Here is a 9,423-nt window from a genome sequence, read left to right as displayed (position 1 = left end):
CTCTCCACTCTCCCGTCCTGTGACAGTTTGAATTGGTGCTCTCCAATCTCCCGTCCTGTGACAGTTGGAACTGGTGCTCTCCACTCTCCCGTCCTGTGACAGTTTGAACTGGTGCTCTCCAATCTCTGTCCTGTGACAGTTTGAACTGGTGCTCTCCAATCTCTGTCCTGTGACAGGTTGAACTGGTGCTCTCCATTCTCCTGTCCTGTGACAGTGGGAACTGGTGCTCTCCAATCTCTGTCCTGTGACAGTTTGAACTGGTGCTCTCCACTCTCTGTCCTGTGACAGTGGGAACTGGTGCTCTCCATTCTCTGTCCTGTGACAGTGGGAACTGGTGCTCTCCACTCTCTGTCCTGTGACAGTTGGAACTGATTCTCTCCACTCTCTGTCCTGTGACAGGTTGAACTGGTGCTCTCCACTCTCTGTCCTGTGACAGTTTGAACTGGTTCTCTCCACTCTCTGTCCTGTGACAGTGGGAAATGGTGCTCTCCACTCTCTGTCCTGTGACAGTTGGAACTGGTGATCTCCACTCTCTGTCCTGTGACAGTGGGAACTGGTGCTCTCCACTCTCTGTCCTGTGACAGTTGGAACTGGTGATCTCCACTCTCTGTCCTGTGACAGTGGGAACTGGTGCTCTCCACTCTCTGTCCTGTGACAGTGGGAACTGGTGCTCTCCACTCTCTGTCCTGTGATAGTGGGAACTGGTGCTCTCCACGCTCTGTCCTGTGACGGTTTGAACTGGTGCTCTCCATTCTCTGTCCTGTGACAGTGGGAACTGGTGCTCTCCACTCTCTGTCTTGCGACAGTTGGAACTGGTGCTCTCCACTCTCCTGTCCTGTGACAGTTTGAACTAGTGCTCTCCACTCTCTGTACTGTGACAGTTTGAACTGGTGCTCTCCACTCTCCTATCCTGTGACAGGTTGAACTGGTGCTCTCCACTCTCTGTCCTGTGACAGTTGGAACTGATTCTCTCCACTCTCTGTCCTGTGACAGGTTGAACTGGTGCTCTCCACTCTCTGTCCTGTGACAGTTTGAACTGGTGCTCTCCACTCTCTGTCCTGTGACAGTTTGAACTGGTGCTCTCCACTCTCTGTCCTGTGACAGTTTGAACTGGTGATCTCCACTCTCCTGTCCTGTGACAGGTTGAACTGGTGCTCTCCACACTCCTGTCCTGTGACAGTGGGAACTGGTGCTCTCCACTCTCTGTCCTGTGATAGTGGGAACTGGTGCTCTCCACTCTCTGTCCTGTGATAGTGCGAACTAGTGCTCTCCACTCTCTGTCCTGTGACAGTTGGAACTGGTGATCTCCAGTCTCTGTCCTGCGACAGTTGGAACTGGTGCTCTCCACTCTCTGTCCTGTGACAGTGGGAACTGATTCTCTCCACTCTCTGTCCTGTAACAGTTGGAACTGATTCTCTCCACTCTCCCGTCCTGTGACAGTTTGAACTGGTGCTCTCCACTCTCTGTCCTGTGACAGTTTGAACTGGTGCTCTCCACTCTCTGTCCTGTGACAGGTTGAACTGGTGCTCCCCACTCTCTCTCCTGTGACAGTTTGAACTGGTGCTCTCCACTCTCCCGTCCTGTGACAGTGGGAACTGGTGCTCTCCGCTCTCTGTCCTGTGACAGTTTGAACTGGTGCTCTCCACTCTCTGTCCTGTGACAGGTTGAACTGGTGCTCTCCAATCTCTGTCCTGTGACAGTTTGAACTGGTGCTCTCCTAATCTCCTGTCCTGTGACAGTGGGAACTGGTGCTCTCCACTCTCTGTCCTGTGACAGTTTGAACTGGTGCTCTCCACTCTCTGTCCTGTGACAGTGGGAACTGATGCTCTCCATTCTCTGTCCTGTGACAGTGGGAACTGGTGCTCTCCACTCTCTGTCCTGTGACAGTCGGAACTGGTGCTCTCCACTCTCTGTCCTGTGACAGTTGGAACTGATTCTCTCCACTCTCTGTCCTGTGACACGTTGAACTGGTGCTCTCCACTCTCTGTCCTGTGACAGTTTGAACTGGTGCTCTCCACTCTCTGTCCTGTGACAGTTTGAACTGGTGCTCTTCACTCTCTGTCCTGTGACAGTTGGAACTGGTGATCTCCACTCTCTGTCCTGTGACAGGTTGAACTGGTGCTCTCCACTCTCTGTCCTGTGACAGTGGGAACAGGGGCTCTCCACTCTCTGTCCTGTGACAGTTTGAACTGGTGTTCTCCACTCTCCCGCCCTGTGACAGTTTGAACTGGTGCTCCCCACTCTCTGTCCTGTGACAGTTTGAACTGGTGCTCTCCACTCTCCCGTCCTGTGACAGGTTGAACTGGTGCTCTCCACTCTCTGTCCTGTGACAGTTTGAACTGGTGCTCTCCACTCTCTGTCCTGTGACAGTTTGAACTGGTGCTCTTCACTCTCTGTCCTGTGACAGTTGGAACTGGTGATCTCCACTCTCTGTCCTGTGACAGGTTGAACTGGTGCTCTCCACTCTCTGTCCTGTGACAGTGGGAACAGGGGCTCTCCACTCTCTGTCCTGTGACAGTTTGAACTGGTGTTCTCCACTCTCCCGCCCTGTGACAGTTTGAACTGGTGCTCCCCACTCTCTGCCCTGTGACAGTTTGAACTGGTGCTCTCCACTCTCCCGTCCTGTGACAGGTTGAACTGGTGCTCTCCACTCTCCCATTCTGTGATAGTTTGAACTGGTGCTCTCCACTCTCCTTTCCTGTGACAGTTTGAACTGGTGCTCTCCAATCTCTGTCCTGTGACAGTTGGAACTGGAGCTCTGCACTCTCCTGTCCTGTGACAGTTTGAACTGGTGCTCTCCACTCTCCCGTCCTGTGACAGTTTGAATTGGTGCTCTCCACTCTCCCGTCCTGTGACAGTTTGAACTGGTGCTCTCCACTCTCTGTCCTGTGACAGTTTGAACTGGTGCTCTCCACTCTCTGTCCTGTGACAGGTTGAACTGGTGCTCTCCATTCTCCTGTCCTGTGACAGTGGGAACTGGTGCTCTCCACTCTCTGTCCTGTGACAGTGGGAACTGATTCTCTCCACTCTCTGTCCTGTGACAGGTTGAACTGGTGCTCTCCACTCTCTGTCCTGTGACAGTTTGAACTGGTGCTCTCTACTCTCTGTCCTGTGACAGGTTGAACTGGTGCTCTCCACTCTCCTGTCCTGTGACAGTGGGAACTGGTTCTCTCCACTCTCTGTCCTGTGACACGTTGAACTGGTGCTCTCCACTCTCTGTCCTGTGACAGTTTGAACTGGTGCTCTCCACTCTCTGTCCTGTGACAGTGGGAAATGGTGCTCTCCACTCTCTGTCCTGTGACAGTTGGAACTGGTGATCTCCACTCTCTGTCCTGTCACAGGTTGAACTGGTGCTCTCCACTCTCTGTCCTGTGACAGTTTGAACTGGTGCTCCCCACTCTCTGTCCTGTGAAATTTGAACTGGTGCTCTCCACTCTCCCGTCCTGTGACAGGTTGAACTGGTGCTCTCCACTCTCCCATTCTGTGATAGTTTGAACTGGTGCTCTCCAACCTCCTTTCCTGTGACAGTTTGAACTGGTGCTCTCCACTCTCTGTCATGTGACAGTTGGAACTGGTGCTCTCCACTCTCTGTCCTGTGACAGTTTGAACTGGTGCTCTCCACTCTCCCGTCCTGTGACAGTTTGAATTGGTGCTCTCCAATCTCCCGTCCTGTGACAGTTGGAACTGATTCTCTCCACTCTCCCATCCTGTGACAGTTTGAACTGGTGCTCTCCACTCTCTGTCCTGTGACAGTTTGAACTGATGCTCTCCACTCTCTGTCCTGTGACAGGTTGAACTGGTGCTCTCCACTCTCTGTCCTGTGACAGTGGGAACTGGTGCTCTCCACTCTCTGTGCTGTGACAGGTTGAACTGGTGCTCTCCACTCTCTGTCCTGTGACAGTTTGAACTGGTGCTCTCCACTCTCTGTCCTGTGACAGGTTGAACTGGTGCTCTACACTCTCTGTCCTGTGACAGGATGAACTGGTGCTCTCCACTCTCTGTCCTGTGACAGTTTGAACTGGTGCTCTCCACTCTCTGTCCTGTGACAGTTTGAACTGGTGCTCTCCACTCTCTGTCCTGTGACAGGTTGAACTGGTGCTCTCCACTCTCCTGTCCTGTGACAGTGGGAACTGGTGCTCTCCACTCTCTGTCCTGTGATAGTGGGAACTGGTGCTCTCCACTCTCTGTCCTGTGATAGTGGGAACTAGTGCTCTCCACTCTCTGTCCTGTGACAGTTGGAACTGGTGCTCTCCACTCTCTGTCCTGTGACAGTGGGAACTGATTCTCTCCACTCTCTGTCCTGCGACAGTTGGAACTGGTGCTCTCCACTCTCTGTCCTGTGACAGTGGGAACTGATTCTCTCAACTCTCTTTCCTGTGACAGTTTGAACTGGTGCTCTCCACTCTCTGTCCTGTGACAGGTTGAACTGGTGCTCTCCACTCTCTGTCCTATGACAGTTTGAACTGGTGCTCTCCACTCTCTGTCCTGTGACAGTTTGAACTGGTGCTCTCCACTCTCTGTCCTGTGACAGGTTGAACTGGTGCTCTCCACTCTCTGTCGTGTGACAGTTGGAACTGATTCTCTCCACTCTCCCGTCCTGTGACAGTTTGAACTGGTGCTCTCCACTCTCTGTCCTGTGACAGTTTGAACTGGTGCTCTCCACTCTCTGTCCTGTGACAGGTTGAACTGGTGCTCTCCACTCTCCTGTCCTGTGACAGTGGGAACTGGTGCTCTCCACTCTCTGTCCTGTGACAGTTTGAACTGGTGCTCTCCACTCTCTGTCCTGTGACAGTAGGAACTGGTGCTCTCCACTCTCTGTCCTGTGACAGTAGGAACTGGTGCTCTCCACTCTCTGTCCTGTGACAGTAGGAACTGGTGCTCTCCACTCTCTGTCCTGTGACAGTTTGAACTGGTGCTCTACACTCTCTGTCCTGTGACAGGTTGAACTGGTGCTCTCCACTCTCTGTCCTGTGACAGTGGGAACTGGTGCTCTCCATTCTCTGTCCTGTGACAGTGGGAACTGGTGCTCTCCACTCTCTGTCCTGTGACAGTAGGAACTGGTGCTCTCCACTCTCTGTCCTGTGACAGTGGGAACTGGTGCTCTCCACTCTCTGTCCTGTGACAGGTTGAACTGGTGCTCTCCACTCTTTGTCCTGTGACAATTGGAACTGATTCTCTTCACTCTCTGTCCTGTGACAGGTTGAACTGGTGCTCTCCACTCTCTCACCTGTGACAGTTTGAACTGGTGCTCTCCACTCTCTGTCCTGTGACTGGTTGAACTGGTGCTCTCCAATCTCCTGTCCTGTGACAGTGGGAACTGGTTCTCTCCACTCTCTGTCCTGTGACAGTGGGAACTGGTGCTCTCCACTCTCTGTCCTGCGACAGTTGGAACTGGTGCTCTCCACTCTCCTGTCCTGTTACAGTTTGAACTTGTGCTCTCCACTCTCCCGTCCTGTGACAGTTTGAACTGGTGCTCTCCACTCTCTGTCCTGTGATAGTTTGAACTGGTGCTCTCCACTCTCTGTCCTGTGACAGGTTGAACTGGTGCTCTCCACTCTCTGTCCTGTGACAGTTTGAACTGGTGCTCTCCACTCTCTGTCCTGTGACAGTTTGAACTGGTGCTCTCCACTCTCTGTCCTGTGACAGGTTGAACTGGTGCTCTCCACTCTCCTGTCCTGTGACAGTGGGAACTGGTGCTCTCCACTCTCTGTCCTGTGATAGTGGGAACTGGTGCTCTCCACTCTCTGTCCTGTGATAGTGGGAACTAGTGCTCTCCACTCTCTGTCCTGTGACAGTTGGAACTGGTGCTCTCCACTCTCTGTCCTGTGACAGTGGGAACTGATTCTCTCCACTCTCTGTCCTGCGACAGTTGGAACTGGTGCTCTCCACTCTCTGTCCTGTGACAGTGGGAACTGATTCTCTCAACTCTCTTTCCTGTGACAGTTTGAACTGGTGCTCTCCACTCTCTGTCCTGTGACAGGTTGAACTGGTGCTCTCCACTCTCTGTCCTATGACAGTTTGAACTGGTGCTCTCCACTCTCTGTCCTGTGACAGTTTGAACTGGTGCTCTCCACTCTCTGTCCTGTGACAGGTTGAACTGGTGCTCTCCACTCTCTGTCGTGTGACAGTTGGAACTGATTCTCTCCACTCTCCCGTCCTGTGACAGTTTGAACTGGTGCTCTCCACTCTCTGTCCTGTGACAGTTTGAACTGGTGCTCTCCACTCTCTGTCCTGTGACAGGTTGAACTGGTGCTCTCCACTCTCCTGTCCTGTGACAGTGGGAACTGGTGCTCTCCACTCTCTGTCCTGTGACAGTTTGAACTGGTGCTCTCCACTCTCTGTCCTGTGACAGTAGGAACTGGTGCTCTCCACTCTCTGTCCTGTGACAGTAGGAACTGGTGCTCTCCACTCTCTGTCCTGTGACAGTAGGAACTGGTGCTCTCCACTCTCTGTCCTGTGACAGTTTGAACTGGTGCTCTACACTCTCTGTCCTGTGATAGGTTGAACTGGTGCTCTCCACTCTCTGTCCTGTGACAGTGGGAACTGGTGCTCTCCATTCTCTGTCCTGTGACAGTGGGAACTGGTGCTCTCCACTCTCTGTCCTGTGACAGTAGGAACTGGTGCTCTCCACTCTCTGTCCTGTGACAGTGGGAACTGGTGCTCTCCACTCTCTGTCCTGTGACAGGTTGAACTGGTGCTCTCCACTCTTTGTCCTGTGACAATTGGAACTGATTCTCTTCACTCTCTGTCCTGTGACAGGTTGAACTGGTGCTCTCCACTCTCTCACCTGTGACAGTTTGAACTGGTGCTCTCCACTCTCTGTCCTGTGACTGGTTGAACTGGTGCTCTCCAATCTCCTGTCCTGTGACAGTGGGAACTGGTTCTCTCCACTCTCTGTCCTGTGACAGTGGGAACTGGTGCTCTCCACTCTCTGTCCTGCGACAGTTGGAACTGGTGCTCTCCACTCTCCTGTCCTGTTACAGTTTGAACTTGTGCTCTCCACTCTCCCGTCCTGTGACAGTTTGAACTGGTGCTCTCCACTCTCTGTCCTGTGATAGTTTGAACGGGTGCTCTCCACTCTCTGTCCTGTGACAGTTTGAACTGGTGCTCTCCACTCTCTGTCCTGTGACAGGTTGAACTGGTGCTCTCCACTCTCTGTCCTGTGACAGTTTGAACTGGTGCTCTCCACTCTCTGTCCTGTGACAGTGGGAACTGGTGCTCTCCACTCTCCTGTCCTGTGACAGGTTGAACTGGTGCTCTCCACTCTCTGTCCTGTGACAGTTTGAACTGGTGCTCTCCACTCTCTGTCCTATGACAGGTTGAACTGGTGCTCTCCACTCTCTGTCCTATGACAGGTTGAACTGGTGCTCTCCACTCTCTGTCCTGTGACAGTTTGAACTGGTGCTCTCCACTCTCTGTCCTATGACAGGTTGAACTGGTGCTCTCCACTCTCTGTCCTGTGAAAGTTTGAAATGGTGCTCTCCACTCTCTGTCCTCTGACAGGTTGAACTGGTGCTCTCCACTCTCTGTCCTGTGACAGTTTGAACTGGTGCTCTCCACTCTCTGTCCTGTTACAGGTTGAACTGGTGCTCTCCACTCTCTGTCCTGTGACAGTTTGAACTGGTGCTCTCCACTCTCTGTCCTGTGACAGGTTGAACTGGTGCTCTGCACTCTCTGTCCTGTGACAGTTGGAACTGATTCTCTCCACTCTCCCGTCCTGTGACAGTTTGAACTGGTGCTCTCCACTCTCTGTCCTGTGACAGTTTGAACTGGTGCTCTCCACTCTCTGTCCTGTGACAGGTTGAACTGGTGCTCTCCACTCTCCTGTCCTGTGACAGTGGGAACTGGTGCTCTCCACTCTCTGTCCTGTGACAGTTTGAACTGGTGCTCTCCACTCTCTGTCCTGTGACAGTGGGAACTGGTGCTCTCCACTCTCTGTCCTGTGACAGTGGGAACTGGTGCTCTCCACTCTCTGTCCTGTGACAGTAGGAACTGGTGCTCTCCACTCTCTGTCCTGTGACAGTGGGAACTGGTGCTCTCCACTCTCTGTCCTGTGACAGTTTGAACTGGTGCTCTCCACTCTCTGTCCTGTGACAGGTTGAACTGGTGCTCTCCACTCTCTGTCCTGTGACAGTTGGAACTGATTCTCTCCACTCTCTGTCCTGTGACAGGTTGAACTGGTGCTCTCCACTCTCTGTCCTGTGACAGTTTGAACTGGTGCTCTCCACTCTCTGTCCTGTGACAGGTTGAACTGGTGCTCTCCACTCTCCTGTCCTGTGAAGTGGGAACTGGTTCTCTTCACTCTCTGTCCTGTGACAGTGGGAACTGGTGCTCTCCACTCTCTGTCCTGCGACAGTTGGAACTGGTGCTCTCCACTCTCCTGTCCTGTTACAGTTTGAACTGGTGCTCTCCACTCTCCCATCCTGTGACAGATTGAACTGGTGCTCTCCACTCTCTGTCCTGTGACAGTTTGAACTGGTGCTCTCCACTCTCTGTCCTGTGACAGTTTGAACTGGTGCTCTCCACTCTCTGTCCTGTGACAGGTTGAACTGGTGCTCTCCACTCTCTGTCCTGTGACAGTTTGAACTGGTGCTCTCCACTCTCTGTCCTGTGACAGTGGGAACTGGTGCTCTCCAATCTCCTGTCCTGTGACAGGTTGAACTGGTGCTCTCCACTCTCTGTCCTGTGACAGTTTGAACTGGTGCTCTCCACTCTCTGTCCTGTGACAGTTTGAACTGGTGCTCTCCACTCTCTGTCCTATGACAGGTTGAACTGGTGCTCTCCACTCTCTGTCCTGTGACAGTGGGAACTGGTGCTCTACACTCTCTGTCCTATGACAGGTTGAACTGGTGATCTCCACTCTCTGTCCTGTGACAGTTTGAACTGGTGATCTCCACTCTCTGTCCTATGACAGGTTGAACTGGTTCTCTCCACTCTCTGTCCTGTGACAGGTTGAACTGGTGCTCTCCACTCTCTGTCCTGTGACAGTGGGAACTGGTGCTCTCCAATCTCTGTCCTATGACAGGTTGAACTGGTGCTCTCCACTCTCTGTCCTGTGACAGTTTGAACTGGTGCTCTCCACTCTCTGTCCTGTGACAGTGGGAACTGGTGCTCTCCACTCTCTGTCCTGTGACAGTTTGAACTGGTGCTCTCCACTCTCTGTCCTGTGACAGGTTGAACTGGTGCTCTCCAGTCTCCTGTCCTGTGACAGTGGGAACTGGTGCTCTCCACTCTCTGTCCTGTGATAGTGGGAACTGGTGCTCTCCACTCTCTGTCCTGTGACAGTGGGAACGAGTGCTCTCCACTCTTTGTCCTGTGACAGTTGGAACTGGTGATCTCCACTCTCTGTCCTGTGACAGTTGGAACTGGTTCTCTCCACTCTCTGTCCTGCGACAGTTGGAACTGGTGCTCTCCACTCTCTGT

The sequence above is a fragment of the Pristiophorus japonicus genome, chromosome 3 (genome assembly GCF_044704955.1).
Source record: "Pristiophorus japonicus isolate sPriJap1 chromosome 3, sPriJap1.hap1, whole genome shotgun sequence".
Taxonomy (NCBI): Eukaryota; Metazoa; Chordata; class Chondrichthyes; family Pristiophoridae; genus Pristiophorus; species Pristiophorus japonicus.
Note: the sequence above shows the minus strand (reverse complement) of the source record.